This window comes from Globicephala melas, chromosome 9, assembly GCF_963455315.2.
Source record: "Globicephala melas chromosome 9, mGloMel1.2, whole genome shotgun sequence".
NCBI lineage: Eukaryota > Metazoa > Chordata > Mammalia > Artiodactyla > Delphinidae > Globicephala > Globicephala melas.
Window position 1 is genome coordinate 44,738,605 of NC_083322.1, and position 17,191 is coordinate 44,755,795.

General features: G+C 44.3%; 1 protein-coding gene across 1 annotated transcript in view; it reads right to left on the reverse strand.

Moving 5' to 3' along the window:
* Window positions 1-17,191, reverse strand: part of ITPRID1 (ITPR interacting domain containing 1) — a 201,224-nt gene that overhangs the window by 146,359 nt on the left and 37,674 nt on the right.

Here is a 17,191-nt window from a genome sequence, read left to right on the forward strand (position 1 = left end):
TGTCAGCCTGAAAACCTTTTTTTCCTGAGGATGTGTTAAGAGCTCTTGTTTTCAACCTGGCACCGAAACAGTTAAAGCTGCACCATTTGCTGTGTGAGGTTTTGATTCTGCTGACTTTATTTCAAGCAATCAAAAATATCTAATTTGCATTCACATTCACATCAGTGGCCCATATGTTAGCCCTGCTTAAAAGCTATAGGCTTGCATTCATTATGAAAGACTTGGCTCCCCTTCCTTATCTTTTCACTTGAAAATTATTGAGATACTGTTGCTACAAAGGGTTATATTTAGCTAAGACACAGCGTTTCCTTGTGCGTATGTGTCTCTGCCCATGTCTGTGTGTCTGAAAGGGATTTGATATTTGCATCTTCCTCCAAAATATCTGATAACTTTCAAAATGGGAAAAGGAAGAGCCGTCTCTTTCTCTAGCCATTTCATATGTGACAGCGCTGCCTCCTACCTAAGGCATCATTAAAAGACGGCGTTGCAATATGTCAGTGCACATGACTCTAGACCACACACTGAGCCCTGATGAGCAGACCCCTCTAGAGAGCTGCAGTGAGGAATTCAGTTCCTTGAGAAGGAGCCCAACTAGGATTTGCTCCTGGGATTCAGTCACATTTCAATTAGATTCAACTCACCAGTGGGAAGGTCTTGCCTGTGTCTTCTTTTATTTATCAAAAATTTACAGAGCCCCTACTATGTAATAAGCACTCTTCTATGTAAAGTCAAGGGGATTTGTGATGAAGGGTTTCTGCGATCAAGGAATTTATAGGGAGCGAGGGCAGAGGAGAGCGAGCATTCCAACAATTATGCCACTGTTGGAAACATGCTAGAGTACTGGTATGTGTGAAGTGCTCAGGTTGCACTCCAAGGAGATGATGGGTTCTTCCTGGAGAGCTGGAGCAGCAGGCAGGATGAGGTGGGAAGGCAGGTGGTCCCAGAGATGGACACATTTAATCTGGACATTCATGAGGAACTCACGGTTGTGGAAAAGCAGAGAAGGGACAGAACAGCAGGAGCAAGAGTAAGGTGTGAGTTCAGAAAGCACGTTTATTCCACTCCCTGGCAGATTCCGATGCCATGAACACTCCACCCCCGATGGGGCATAGATAAAAGACATAATGGCTGGGGTGTGTACAACCAATTACAGTAGTTTCTTTGTTCTCTAGAAGGATACATGAGCAAATGGTAGAGTGGTTGCCTAATGGGAAGAAAACCAGGGGCCTAAGGACAGAAGTCAGGAGAAGTCTGTATCTTTTTTACTTGCTTGGATCGTTTTCCTGCTCTGTGGACGGCATTGCTATTTAAAGAAAAATATTTCAAAAGTTTTATTATTAGAGAGGCTAATCAGAGCAGATGTACCATGATATCAAGTTAAAAAGATCAAATAAAGTGAAGGGATTCAATAGCATGTATGTATATTCAATATTTTAACTATTGGTAGCAACAACTCCCTCCCAACAACTCTGGACTGATGGAGATCCCCCATCCCCACCCCGAGAGTTGGAACACTTGGTTGAGAAGCCCAGGGCTCTGCTCTGGCTGAAGTAAAGAGCAAGAAATGCCAGTCAATTTGCCAGCTATGCTCAGATTGCCTTAGAATCCTGGCTTTACCATTTACAGTATGACCTTGGTAGGTCACTTAGCTCCTTCCTGCCTCACCTTCCTCATCTGTAAAATGGAGATGATAGTATTATTTCATAGGGTTGCTGTATGAAGCAAATTCGATTAGTGCTAGTAGTAGAAGTAGTAGTAGTAGTACTAAGTGACACTTTCCACAGGCCCTGCTCAGGAAAACAGCCCTGGGCTGCTATCTGCTTTGGAATGGGCACTAAGATTGAACGAGAGATTAGGCACGGGAAGTGACCTATATATGGCCTGGGGATGGACAAAAGACCTGTGTGGCCTGGTTCTAAATGATGATATCTATTAATTACACATGCTCTTTTCAAATCTGAACAGAATTACAAATGAAAGTTGCAGTGATAGAAGGGCAACTTCATCTCACATCTTACAGATGAATCAGAGGAGTCAAGAGAAAGTAGAGAGCTGAGGGTAAAGCAGATGCCCAGAGAAAAGCAGAGGGAGAGAGAGAGAGCCCAAGTGTAAACTTGCAGCCCCTATGAAAGGTAGCCCAGGGTCCTGTCCACTTTCCAGTTCTCAGTTCCAGTCCCCAGGAGTTCTGGCTGTACTTTGGTTTCTGCCCTTTGATTTCAGTAAGTGTCCTTTGTGTGACTTTAAACTAAATGTCCCCATTTTGAAGCTAGAATTGAGGGATTCTCTGCTCTAGTCATCCAAAACATTCCAAATACGAATTAGTTGCAGGCATGTCTTACTCCATCTCTAAACTGTAGACTGTGAACAACTTTAAGAGCTAAATCACTTTTTTTACTTATAAACTATTTCAAACATAATAAAAATAGAAATAATTAATGTGAATCTGTGAACCCAATAATTAGGTTTTATTTTGTTGTTGTTATTGTTGTTGTTGTTTTTGCGGTATGCGGGCCTCCCACCGCTGTGGCCTCTCCTACTGCGGAGCACAGGCTCCGGACGCGCAGGCTCAGCGGCCATGGCTCACGGGCCCAGCCGCTCCGCGGCATGTGGGATCTTCCCGGATCGGGGCACGAACCCGCATCCCCTGCATCGGCAGGTGGACTCCCAACCACTGCGCCACCAGGGAAGCCCCCAATAATTAGTTTTAATAATTGTTTGATTAAATAGTTTTGCCATGTTTGCCTCATAATTTTTTTAAAGAAATAAAACATTTCAGTACAGGTGAAACCCCTAAGATACTCATCCTCAGTTCTACTCCCCACCCTCAAAAATAGCCACTATCTTGAATTTGGTATTTATCATTCACATAGGACTGATAATATATATGTATATATACACACACATATACAAAATATTCATATATACATATCACATATATGATATGTATTATATAAATATGCTAAAATTTACAAAATGATATAATTCTGCTACTTCAGTATATTATGTTTTTCAAAGTTATCCATGTAGATATACAGCTCAATTTCATTGTTGACTAAATCATAATTTGTCTCTTCTGTTGATCATTTGGGTTTTTCTCCGATTTTTTTGCTGTTATAGGCAATGTTTCAATGAACATTCTTGCACATGTAATCTCACAGACACACTGAAACCTTCTCTAGGATAATTGCTTAAAGGTGGATATTGAGTCCTACCATCCATGAACATGGTATAAATCTTTTTTTTTTTAAGATCTTTCATGTCCTACAGACGTATTTTACCATTTTTATAAGGATTTTTCACATTGTGACATGAATGGGCTACTGAAAACAATTCAAATGCCTCTCCTTTCTTGCTTTCCTGTGTCTTGGAGGAAACCAAAAATGCTTGACTACCCAGACTCTTATCTAAGAGATGAGAAACATTTAGAAGTGTTGAAAACAGGGATGGCAGATCTGACTTAGATTTTTAAAGGGTTATTCTAGATGCTGTGTTGAGAATAGACTGTATGGGGCTTCCCTGGTGGCGCAGTGGTTGAGAGTCCGCCTGCCGATGCAGGGGACGCGGGTTCGTGACCCGGTCTGGGAAGATCCCACATGCCGCGGAGCAGCTGGGCCCGTGAGCCATGGCCGCTGAGCCTGCGCATCCGGAGCCTGTGCTCCGCAACGGGAGAGGCCACAGCAGGGAGAGGCCCGCGTACTGCAAAAAAAATAAATAAAAATAGACTCTATGTAGGGGACAAGGCATAGAACAGGCAGAATAATACTTCAGAGGCTCTAGCAATAATCCAGAGCAGAGCTAATGGTGTGGACCAGGGTAGTAGTAATATAGGTGGTGAGAAGTAGTCAGATATATCTCAATATATTTTGAAGATAGACCTGATAGGATTGGCTGAGGGGTGTGAGCATATTAAAGGAGACAGTGACAGATGCCAAGGTTTATGTCTTGAGTAAATGGAAGGATGGAGTCATAATTTACTAGGATGGGGAAAACTCCAAGGAGAGCCAATTGGGTGTGTGTGTGGAATTTAGTAGTTTTGTTTTGGACATATTGTTTGAGGTATGTCTTAGATACCTAAGTAGAGAAGTAGAAAATTGGGTTTATACGGTCTAAAACTGAGAGAACAGATCTATGATGGAGATGCAAATTTGAGATTCATAAACGTATGACTGGTATTTACAGCCATCATGATGGAATAATCAGTCAGGGCCTGAGTGTAGACAGAGAAGAAAGAAGTTCCAGGATTAAGTGCTGGTACACAGTACCTTATTAAGAGATTGAGGAGATGTGGAAGAACCAGCAAGGAAACTTAGAATTGGTCAATGAGGTGGGAGGAAAGGCAAGAGAGTAGTGTGTCCTAGAGGTAAACTGAAGAAAGTTTCTCCAGGAAGAGGGACTGATTGTGTCAAAAGCTGTTACTGTGACAAGTACAATGAGAATGGAGAACAGACTATTGGGTTTGGCAATGAGGAAGTTACTAGTGGGGTTGGCATGAGCAGTTTTGGTGGAGTGGTGCTGGCAAAAGTCTGATTTAAATGAATTCAAGAGAAAACAAGAGGTGAGAAATCGGAGTGAGCAGAGACAACTCTTTTAAGGTGTTTTGTTGAAAAGGTTAGCAGATAAACGTCCTGATAGCGGAAAAGGGATGTGAGTTCAAGAGAGAGTTCTTTTTGATGTGGCAGGACTCAGAGCACATTTATGTGCCATTGAAGATGACCCAGGAGAGAGTCCAGAGAGTGGGAGGTGATGATAAAGATACTACAGAGGGGAGTGAGGATGACTACTGGAGCAGAGATAGAGGGATGGAATCTAGGCTTCAAACAGAGTGGTTAGCTTTAGTTGGAAGCATGAGAAGCAGCAGCAGCATGAGAGGTAGATAATACAGGCGCTGATGGAGATAGGTGAGTAGGTGTGAGAGAGGTGAAATTCTCTTTTAATTGTTTCTGTTTTCTCTGTGGAATAGGAAGAAGGTCAGCAATTAAGAGCATGAAGGATGATGACAGGTTCGAGTTTTGAGGAATAAGCACACCTATTGGCTTCAATAATTGACCTAAAATGAATTACCCACCCTCTTCTTTTAATCTGATAAGCCTTTGGAAATGGAAGGCCAAAGTGAACCAAGAAGAATGTTCTTATTTTCTGACATGACCTGTGGTTTAGGATGTTGGAAAGGTTAAACCAAATTCTACATTAATTGAGAACAACTGTTTTATTCCCGTATGCTGTTCCCCATAACCCGTCATTCATCCTCTTTCCAAAGGTTTCACTCTCACACCTCTGTAACCCATCTCTTACCCTGAAGTAATTTTTTTAAAAAAACACATATAGTCATTTTATTCCCCATATTTGTTGGATGTTGAACATCTCTTCACCTTCTATACTATTCAAATGTTACCTTTTAGACACATTTTCTAGTAGGAGCTTTATCCCCTCCAACTATTGTCTCCTGTCTATGCTGCCATTAAATTAGTCATCTAAGTATACTGTAATTAACTGTTTGCATATCTATCTCACTCACTAAATGTTGAAATGTTAGAACAGGGGTCATCAAACTTTTTTCTGTAAAGGGCAAGATAGCAAATATTCTAGGCTTTGTGGGCCATAAAATCTCTGCCATAACTACTCAGCTCTGCTGTTGCAGTGGAAAAGCAGCCATAGACAGTACCTAGAAAATGGGCACGGATGTGTTCCAATAAAACTTTATTTATCAACACTGAAATCTGAATTTAATATATTCTTCTTTTGATTTTTCCCCCAACTCTTTAAATACGTGAAAACAATCCTTAGCTCACAGGCCATACAAAAACAGTGAGCTGGATTTGGTCCACAGGTCATAATTTGCCAACTCCCGTCCTGGAAGCCTGTGATTATATCTTTTCAGCTTTGCATCTCTATTGCTCATCCTGGTGCCTGACACAGTATATGCTCATTAAACTTTATCAAATAAATGAATAAAGAAAAGAAAGAGAAAGGGCAATAGGAGAAAATAAGCATGTCTGTTCTCTCCATGCACATGGTTTAGGGCCCAGGGCTTTTAGCTGTGGGGTTATCAGAATATGAACAGAGCATATTCAGAGCCTAGCCAGCATCATCGAGGGTTCTCTTCTCAGCAGGGCCAATAGAATCACTGAAGACAGTTCAGAATCAGGTTAGCATTCTCAAAGGAGTCAAAACAAAAAGGCAATGGCAGCTTGTGGACATGAGCTAGTCGGGGAAAGAGGGGAGCCAGGGGAGCTGAACATGAGCAGCCTCAGAGCAGTCCAATGAAAGGTGAAGTCTGGGAGGTTAATCTGCTGTAGCAGCAGCTGCTACAGCCCTGACTTCTTTCCTAAGGCTGCAGGCAAGGGTGTCCTGAGTCCCTGAGAGAACAACTTGGGAGATGAGCCTTATGTGAGATGACAGGAAGACTCATTGTAACAGAGGGATGGGATAGAGTAGGAAAAAACAAGTGAGATGGCTGACATAGCGCCAGATTGACAGGAGTTTTATAAACCAGGCAGAGGGTGTTAGACATGAAATATGATCAGAGAGTTAGAGCCACGAAAGATTTTTGTAGGGGGAAGATAAGATTTAAGAAAGTTTGTTGCCATTTATAGGTTTGGGAGAGATAGAAGTAAAAAAAGAAAGTTAGGAGTTTCTTGAATGAATTCAGGTGTGACATGATGAAGGTTGGCAAGGGAAATGAGGAAAAATGGCGGTTTTAAGAGAAACTTCACAGGAACAGCCATTAAGACTCTGCATACCCTTAGTGTGTGGAGATAGATAAAACAAAGATAATACAAAGACTTTATGCACAGCTGACTGAAAAATATGTAGTTCCTTTCTCAAAACAGACAAGGGATAGAGAAGGGGAGGGGAACACATTTGAGACTCAAGTTTTACTTTCTGCCAGTAGAGTTTGAGATGGCCCAAATAAATTCAAATTTCAGCCTGATATCCGTCAGGCTGAAAGTTAGACTTGAGCTTGAGAGACGTGTAGTGGTGTACTGTTTAACAATTGTCTCTCCATCCGTCAGACTTAAAGTTAGAATTCAGCTTGAGAGATATATAGTGGTATATAATAATATACCACTGATAAATGTTTAACAATTGGCTCTCCAGGAATAAAAGCACTCTGATATTGTATTTGCCAATTTCTGAGGTGTAAATGCTCCTACCATGATGATTTTAAACTACAATCTGACGTTACTGAATGCAGAGTTGGAAAGAGCTGCCACTGTGGACCAGTGGGAGCTGACCCCAGCATGCCACTGAAGACAGCAAAGATGGAGACATAAAAATCAAAGAAAAAGGGGCTTCCCTGGTGGCGCAGTGGTTGAGGGTCTGCCTGCCGATGCGGGGGACATGGGTTCGTGCACCAGTCTGGGAGGATCCCACGTGCCGCGGAGCTGCTGGGCCCGTGAGCCTGTGCTCTGCAACGGGAGAGGCCGCAACAGTGAGAGGCCCGCGTACCGCAAAAAAAAAAAAAAAAAAAAATCAAAGAAAAAACCAGAACTGGGTGAACCTTAGAAATCTTGGGCTGAGTCCCTCATTTTACAGAGATGAAATTGAAACTAGAAATAGGACATAGAGCAAAGCTGAACTCTTCTTTTTTAAAATTTTTATTTATTTTTGGCTCCATTGGGTCTTCATTGCTGCGCGTGGGCTTTTCTGTAGTTGCAGCGAGCGGGGGCTACTCTTCGTTGCAGTGCGCGGGTTTCTCCTTGCGGTGGCTTCTCTTGTTGCAGAGCACGGGCTCTAGGCACGCAGGCTTCAGTAGTTGCGGCACGCAGGCTCAGTAGTTGTGGCTCGCGGGCTTAGTTGCTCCGCGGCATGTAGGACCTTCCCAGACCAGGGCTCAAACCCACATCCCCTGTATTGGCAGGCGGATTCTTATCCACTGCATGACCAGGGAAGTCCAAGCTGAACTCTTGAAAGTAGTAGTAGGATGGTTTAGAGATAGAAGAGCAAAGTATAATGGGTGTAGTCTTTATCTACATAGACACAGCACGGTGCTATAAAAACACCCCATTTGAAGATTAAGAAAATTATGGCATCTACAGTAAGAGAAATATAATTCCCCATGATTTTCATCGAGAAAAGAATAATTCTCATAGAGTTGGCCGCAATTTTCTATTCTAGATCCTGATTTGCCTATTGTCTGTTTTCTTTAGCTACCGGTACAAATTACTTCAGATGCTAAGGCTCTAAGTTTGCATGCACATTCAATTTCACTTATTCCTACAATATAGCAAAAGAAGGAAATGATCCCTGTGGGTGTTTACCTGGGCATCCTAAAGAGAAGGCTACAAACCCTCTATCTCTCAGAATCCACTGAGATCATTGGAACATCCAGGAGCATGGTGGGGATTCATCTGTTGTCTTTGGAGGGGTGAGGGTGTGTCATCTTCTTGGTTCCTCACCGTGACTCGTAAAACCTTACTTAAAAGGAGACTGCCCTAGGAACACTGTTATCACACCCGCCACTCCATTTGGTATAGCTTATCTGCTGAGAGAAGTAAGGGGCCCCTTAGAATGCAGGGGTTACAGGTCTTATCAAATCCTCAAGTTCAAGGGAAGTTCAATAAGTATTTTTCTTTTGATACCTTGAACTTCGATCATGTGACAGTTCTTAATAGTCTCACCACATTGGGTATATCCAGCTGTGGTCTTAGGAAAACATAGGCTGGTTCAACTTTATGGTGTGTTGTGGAATTTTCCCCCAAAAGTCTCATTCAAATGTTGCTTCAGCCTCCCTTCTTATCCTAAGGTTTCTGAATCAATTGAGGTCCTGTGAGAACTTAATTTCATGGAGGGGGGAGGATCCTCCTATGTGGAAATATTCCACAGATTTCTTTCAACTTTATGGAAATGAAGAAAATCATGTTCTCTTTAAGACTTTGAACTAGGTGAGATCAGACCCTATAGACTGCTGATAGATCTCAGAAGCCAATACTGATGTTGACTTCAGAAAGTTACAAGGCTATTTGAAAATTTTAAACCTACAATGAACACATGGTTCACCAGGCTCACTTTGATCTTGCTGAGAAAATGTTCACAGGGAAACATTTGCTGGCTTGCATGCAAATACTTATGAGTGTAAACCAGATCTCTAAACCACTTGTAACTCACTCATTTTCCTACTGGGTGACCCCCCTCAACTGCTCAATCAGCAAAGAGTCAACTTATTAGTTACTTATTAGTTACAGTTTACTTCTGTTAATTCAGATTAAGCCGGCCCTGTGGCCTTCAGGCTCATTTCATCACACACAAAATACACACGCTCGCACAAACACACATACACACATACACAATGTTGACAAAAGCTTTAAAGGGTAATATAACTCTTTTCTAGAGGTTTTCTCAGGATTGGGTAGTATGTCAAGGGAGGAATTATATTTGATATACCCAAATTTTATAAAAAAGCTTCTTAACTGCATGGTAGGTTTCCCAGCCTCCTTTCTTTCTTAAACTTCCACTGTCAACTCTTTCTCCTCTCCTTTCTCCCATGTTGGTCCTCTGGCCTCCTTTCTGTTCATTTTCTTCTCTGTCTGCTATGGTCTGAATGTTTGTTCCCCCCACAATTCACATGTTAGAATCCTGCTGCCTAACATAATGGTGTTAGTAGGTGGGTTCTTTGGGCGGTGATTAGGTCAGAAGTGTGGAGCCCTTATGAATGGAATTAGTACCCTTATAAAAGAGACTCTACAGAACTCCCTTGCCCCTTCCACCAGTGAAGACACAGCAGGAAGTCTGGGACCTTGAAGAGATCCCTCACCCAACCATGCTGGCAGTCTGATCCTGGACTTCCAGCCTCCAGAACTGTGAAAAACAAATTTCTGTTGTTTATAAGCCATCCAGTCTGTGATATTTTGTTATAGCAGCCCAAATGGACTAAGACAGTGACCATCTTTTTTGTTAAGGAAAGCAATCTGGTTCTTCCTTAAATCCTCTCAAAATCTTCTTCATATAAAGCCCATGTGAAAGAAAATGTGGTAAATATTTTTACTTTAATTTTTTGTCCTGTTATAAAAATACTTTGCCATGATTATTATGCAAATAAATAGTTTGCTTTTACATCACATCACTGATGTAAACTGTAAGTTGTGACTGTTGCTGCTGTTCCTTCTCCTCATTTCTTTTTTCTCACAGAATGAATCTTCCATGTTTCTTAGGAGAGCCGAGAGTAGAATCACTCTGCTATCATCTGTGGGCTCTTGTCTACAGGCCATTCAGGTGTCTACACTGAGGATAGATAATCCTGATCTCACTGAAAACCAGAGATTCCCTTTCTCAATTTGTTCCTAATACCACCCACTCCCTTTCTTCCGAGTGAAAACATAGTCTGTTTTCAGAAATACACTAGTGTAGGGCTTCCCTGGTGGCGCAGTGGTTGAGAGTCCGCCTGCCGATGCAGGGGACACGGGTTCGTGCCCCGGTCCGGGAAGATCCCACATGCCGCGGAGCGGCTGGGCCCGTGAGCCATGGCCGCTGAGCCTGCGCGTCCGGAGCCTGTGCTCCGCAACGGGAGAGGCCACAACAGTGAGAGGCCCGCGTACCGCAAAACAAACAAACAAACAAACAGAAATACACTAGTGTATTTCCCACTGTGGGCCATGACTCACTGTAGATCATGAAATCATGTTAGTAGGTTACACTGGCTTTTTTTTTTTTTAATGAAATATGGTAGAAAAAAATAAAACATGTGAATGAGATCAATAGGAAGGGTGAGTATAGTTTTATGAAATATTCAGTTATAACTAATGCAAAACATATTTCTTACTGTGAATAAGTCAAAAATGTTTGAAAGTTTGAAAGCCACTACTTTAAGTAATGTTTTATTTGAGAGTTCAAAGATTGTTACAAACTCTGCAGAGTAGACTGGGGTGGGGGAATTAGGCATGATCCTGCTCTGGCTCTTGTGTGCCCTGTATCAAAACTTCCCCCAGTGTCCTTGGGGCAGGGGGCTCTCAAACATCCTCTCTCCAGGCTATCCATTAGGCTCTGGGCTCACCCTGGCTCCAGTAGGAGGGTGGCAGAGCCTTTGGGAGGTTTGCATGAGGATAATTGACTCTGGTCTTTGAGTACACTCTGATGGGGTAGAAGGTAGCAGCTTTCAGCCGAATTCAGAGCAACTCTGCCCAGCCACTCAATACCTGGGGGTGGTATACACACAGCACAGTCCCCAGAGTCATCTGGACTGCACCCCCTTGAGGATCACACTACAGCATCACTGGGGATCAGAGACAAAGCCATGCGTATCTGCCCACTGCCTCTGGCTGGCCTTCCCTGGGTCCTGGACATCTGGGGACAGTGAGGACCTGTGGATGAGAGGGAGCCACTACAGTCCTGCCCACTGTCTCACCAGTAGTGCTGTCCTCTTGACTTCTGCACAAGGCAGTGGCAGCCACACCAGGGCTTTCTGCCCTCCTTGCTGACCTCCAGGGTCAACAGTAGCAGTCCCCATAGTGTCTCTCAGTTTGGTAAAGGAAAGTGGCCAGCCCTGTGAGTCAAAGAGGCGACACCAGGAAAAGTCCCAGGTAATAAGGACTCCTGACAAAATGGAATGAGGATGCTCGATCCAAGTTCAGGAAAAGGTACCAGGGATGCCCAAGTGCAAAGGAGTCCCAAGGTAGGTATGTGACCAGTAGTGACTTGACCTCTTCCAGTCAGCCTAGTTTCTCTGAAGTGGGCTGGGGAGTCCCGTGAGTCTCTCGAAGAGGCACCAGGAGTTGTTGGCAAAAACAGGAAACAACCCACTGCCCGACCTCTCCTCCCGCCTCTGCTTGTGAGGCAAACCATGAGTGATTCTTTATCGACCGAGGTTCCACAGGTTCTCCTCCAGGTATCAGCAAAGAATACCAGCTGCCCCAGCGATACGGTGAGTACCCCATGAGAATCCCTCGTGCTTTTAGCTCTCACGCAGTCCAAAGTCCAAAAACTCCTCCTTACTGGCCGAAAGGAGGAAAGAGAAGAGCCCTGCCTCAGCCAGCTGTGCCACCCCCTAATGGACCAAGTTTGTAAGGAACTAGCGTGGCTAGGCTGCTCTGGCCCAGAGGCAGTCCCGTCTAACCCTCTGTGGGACATTCTGACTGAGACTGCAGAGGGAGTGACTATCTCAAGCACAGGTCATTACAAATTCAAAGGGGACCCCCAGTTACAAGTTATATCAGAGTCCATGCCATTTCACCGACTCCTATTTTGACCTTTTGAGGAATCCATTAACAGTTTGTTTCTGATTCCAAATTTCCTAAACCAGAAATCTTACTTGGGTCAGATCTTGTGGCATTTGCATGCCAAAAAATCACTCCAATTGCCCCTCCCTCCCATCCCCAGTAGTTGGGAACAAATCCAAAACAGAACATCTAAGGTATGGGGAACCCAAACATCCCCCATACTGAAGGATACCCGTTAAGTTGCATCCTGCAGAACTAGAAGTTTTTCAAAAATCACCCCTTGACCCCAAAACATTTAATCTTCCTATGTAATAAAGCCTGGCCCCAATACCAGCTGGCAGATGGGGAATGTTGGCCCCTTCAATGGGTCTCTAAATTGCAACATCATCTTACAACTGGACCTGCTATGGCAGAGACAAAAAAAATGGGATAAAGTTCCCTAGATCCAGTTTTTTTTTATGGCCTTATATCAGAACAAAGGCCTTCAAAAGGGATGTGAGCTCTCCTCCACTGAGGTAGTACCAGTCCTTGAACCTCCCCCCAGGCCCTTCTTGATCTCCTTCCTAACCCTCCTCCTATTGCTTCCTCCCTACCCCCTTCCTTCATATGTCCCAGTTTGGGCCACAGGCCCGAGGGGCACCCTCCATACAAGCCAGAACCTAACCTACAGAACCCAGTCCAGCATTTTAATCCTGCCACTCTGCTACCTACAGAAATGGGGCCCCTGGAAACAGAAACCTATTCCAGTTGTCCCGACCCAGGAGAGAGTGAAAAAGGCTGGTGGGATATGCAGTAACCTCCCAGACCCAAGTCATAGAAGCAAGAAGCCTACCCCCAGGGACTTCTGCCCTAAGGGCAGAGCTGACAGCCCTCGCCCAAACCTTAGCTTGGGACAGGGAAGATCTTAAATGTTTACAAAGATTCCTGATATGCATATACTATCCCATACACATGGGGCTATTTGGGAGGAAAGAGGTACACTTACTGCAAAGAATAAACAGGCGAAACGTGGCTTGAGCATATTAAAGTTCTTAGAAGCAGTACAGTCTCAAAAAAAATGTGGCAGTGATTCATTGTAGGGGTCACCCAAAGGGGGAGGCAGAGGTAACAAAGGGAAACAACGAAGTGGATGCAACTGCCCAAAGGGTGGCCCTGGAACCAGTAACTTGGTCTCTATCCCTCAAACCTCAAAAGCTAAATCCATCCAATTATTCCCTAATCTACACAAAGGAAAAATCAGACAAAGCTGGAAAATGGGGCTTCAGTACAGATCTAGAAGATCATGCATGGCTGGTTAATGAACATGGGCAATACTTCTTTCCCCAAACTGCAGCTTATCAAGCTATCAGGGAGGCTCATCAAGGAATTCACTATAGAGGGGTGAGCCCTAGATATTGGTTAGTGGAGGTCATGGTAACTCCTGGAATGAAAGTATAATCAGTTGAAGAGTTGAGATATGTTCCATCTGCACAATAAACAACCCCAAAACCAGACCCCCCCAGGGGCTCCCAGATAAGGCCCATTCAGACCAGAGGGACATATCATGGAGAAGATTGGCAGGTTGATTTCACGGTCAGGTCAAGGGTACCGGGCAATTTCAGGTATTTCTTAGTGCTAGTGGACACATTTTCGGGGTGTATAGGAGCATTCCTTGCTAGAACTGAAATGGCAGCTGAAGCGGCTAAGGCTTTACTAAAAGAAATAATCCCCAGGTTTGGGCTCCCAGGATCCTACAAAGCGATAACGGTCCAGCATTTGTGCCCCAAATGACAAAGGGAAGAATGAGTGCCTTGGGCATAAAATGGACCTTGCACTCAGTCTGAAGACCCCAATAGCTGGGAAAGTAGAGAGATCCAATCGGACCTCGAAACAGGCCTTAGCCAAGCTGGGTCAGGAAACTGAAGAAAACTGGATTAAGTTGCTTCTGATTGCCCTGCTCCACATGCAGTCAGTCCCAAGAGATAAGTTAAAGTTACATGCATTTGAACTCACGTATGTAGACCCATTCTCCAAGCCTCAGAGAAGAGACACCTTAACCCCTCGAAATAGAACAACTCGAGAATGCCCTCCAGGTAGGAGAATCCATGAAAGCTCTCATGGACTATGATAACCAGGTGCTGTCCACACCCACCGACCTGGCCCTACACCTCTTCTGGCCAAGATAAGATACTGGGTGCACCTAAAAACCTGGAAAACCAGCAGCCCCAAAGATCAGCTCAACTTCTAAGTGGAATGGACCCCACTTGGGTCCATTCCACTCATCCTGTCCTGAAGTTGCAGGGGATCTCTCCGTGGACACATCACACGCGAGAGAAGAGTGCCCCCAAGCCCCAAACTCTGCAGAGACAACCTGAGGCAACGGGCCCCTTGACTAATCATATGAACGTGTGTCTGACATGAAGCTTCTCTTCTGAAAAACCAACGTGCGATCAGGGATATTCAGGCCACGGCACTGAGCCTCACCATCCGGGCACTCTTTTGCCTACAGGAAAAAGACCTAGATGCCTTCATTTTTAGGAAAATCTGACATGCGACCATTGTTCTTTTGCTAATATTTGGGCCATGTACCTTAAACTGACTGGTGTCCTTTGTCTCCTAAAGGTTAGACAAATGGTGGTCACTCAGGGATATGAACACTTGGGGCTGCGACCTGGGGACAACCACACACATTTAAAGGCAGCTGGGGAGAATCTCCGCTCCTCTGCTGGCGTTATGACGACACCCAAACTCAGCAGGAAGTATCAATAGTTGCAGAAGATGGACCATCACCCCTCAGCGCCCCTCATGAATGAGGAGAGGACAAAAGAAAGGGATTTGTAAGCAGCAAAGCCCATTAACAATTCCCAGGAAACAAAAATAGAATCTGCGTAATAAAGTCTGACCTTTTTTCCTTTTCCTTTGTGCTCAGTCTAGTTCCACTTGCTCAAAGGGTGCCACGTGCAGAGGCCTTGCAACAAACACGTAGGACTAGAGTTCCCAGCGCAGATTCACCGCACCGACACTTCAGCTCGGCGACCGTGTGGAGAAGCGCTGCGCGCTACACTCAGCTCAAGATGGCGGCTGTAAGGCGCGTGGCGAGGTGCTGCTCCCGGAACTGCGATCTGAGCCTGAGCAGCACAGCTGCGCCTGCCCCGCCAGACAAATGACCCCGCCCCGCTGAGAACCGCATAAAGCAGCCCCGCCCACAGCCCGTCGGAAGGGGTAGGGAACAAAAACTTTTTTTTTTTTTTGCGGTACGCGCGCCTCTCACAGCTGTGGCCTCTCTCGTCGCGGAGCGCAAGCTCCGGACGCGCAGGCTCAGCGGCCATGGCTCGCGGGCCCAGCCGCCCCGCGGCACGCGGGACCCTCCCGGACGGGGGAACGAACCCGCGTCTCCTGCATCGGCAGGCGGACCCCCAACCACTGCGCCACCAGGGAAGCCCGGGAACAAAAACATTTGATGAAGGACTTTGAGTTCTAGTTTTGCCTGAAAACCACCAATTACCATATTCTGGTTAGACCAAGAAACTTCCAGGGTCAAAAATTGCAGAATGAGGGCTTCCCTGGTGACACAGTAGTTAAGAATCCACCTGCCAATGCCGGGGACACGGTTTCGAGCCCTGGTCCAGGAAGATCCCACATGCAGCGGAGCGACTAAGCCAGTGCGCAACAACTAATGAGTCTGCGCTCTGGAGCCCGCAAGCCACAACTACTGAAGCCCGTGCTCCGCAACAAGAGAAGCCACAGCAATGAGAAGCCCGCGCACCGCAATGAAGAGTAGTCCCCGCTCCCCGCAGCCAGCGTGCAGCAACAAAGACCCAACGCAACCAAAAATAAATAAAAATAAATAAATTTATAAAAAGTTGCAGAATGGATATCAGTAACTTAGAAAGAAAAAGATCAGAACCAAAAGTGGCATGCTCTTTCAAAGAATTGCACATAACCAGCATTCTTGATGATACAGAAAATGACACTGATGGAAAAGCATGGACATCAACAACACTGAGCAGAAAACTGACTCAGAAGACTCTAACTCTGAAATTTCATTTTCTTTTGCTTGCATTTTCCTGTGGTGTATACCAAAAAGAAAGATATATGATTTTAGAAATAAGTCAATAAGTTTAAAAGAGCTACTTCAGTATATAAAATAAAAATTCCAACTAGATAAGAGTATTTTATCATAGTTTATAAAGCAGTTTTTGTTTTTTCTTAGTGGTACAGAAAAAAAGGTTCATCTTACCTCCAATGGCATCTTAAATTGATGAAACGTGGAATTACATTTTGAACCCCACTTCCTCACTTGTGACATGTCTAAGGTCACCAAGTATGATTAACCCAGAACCATAATCCACCCTTTCTAATTCTTGGCTTACTTCATCCCCTTCTATATATGAGTGCTTGTGCTAAGCCACCAGGCCCTTAGAGGCAGACCCTGTTTTTTGTTAGAATCCAGCAAACTGTCTGACATGTAATACCATTCAATTAGTATTTGTTTTTTGAATAAAGGAATGGACGAATAACACTATGGACATTTAAGCATTCAGAGTGATATGTTTTTTTGTTTTCTGAGAAATGATGACCGGTAAGTACCAAACGCAATTTCAGAAATAAGCTAGCTCCCTTTTTCTGCAACAATGGAATGATTTCAAAATGCAGGTTAAGAGGCAGAGCAGCTCACCTTTCATGAAGACATCATGGTTTCATGCCATTTGAATAGTAAGAATGAAGAAGAAAAAATATCCATTCTTCACCAAATCCATCTAAATTTAATTAGCAAAGCTAAAAGAAAGGAACTTTATTTGTGAAGGATTATTATTCCTTTCCACATGGAGGAATGCATTTTTTCTTTAATTTGTGCATGGAATCTCTAAAGATAACAGGATGTACAACCCCAGATCTAGATAAATTCAAGCCAGTACCCAAGACACTCTCTGAGTCTTTCAGGAGGCTCATCAGTGATGGAAATATGTCACTTTTGCCTAAGGCAATGTCATTGCTCAAGGGAAAGCAAAGCACAAGTGTGAGGTCAAGGGAGTTGTATACACAGAACACCCACAGGC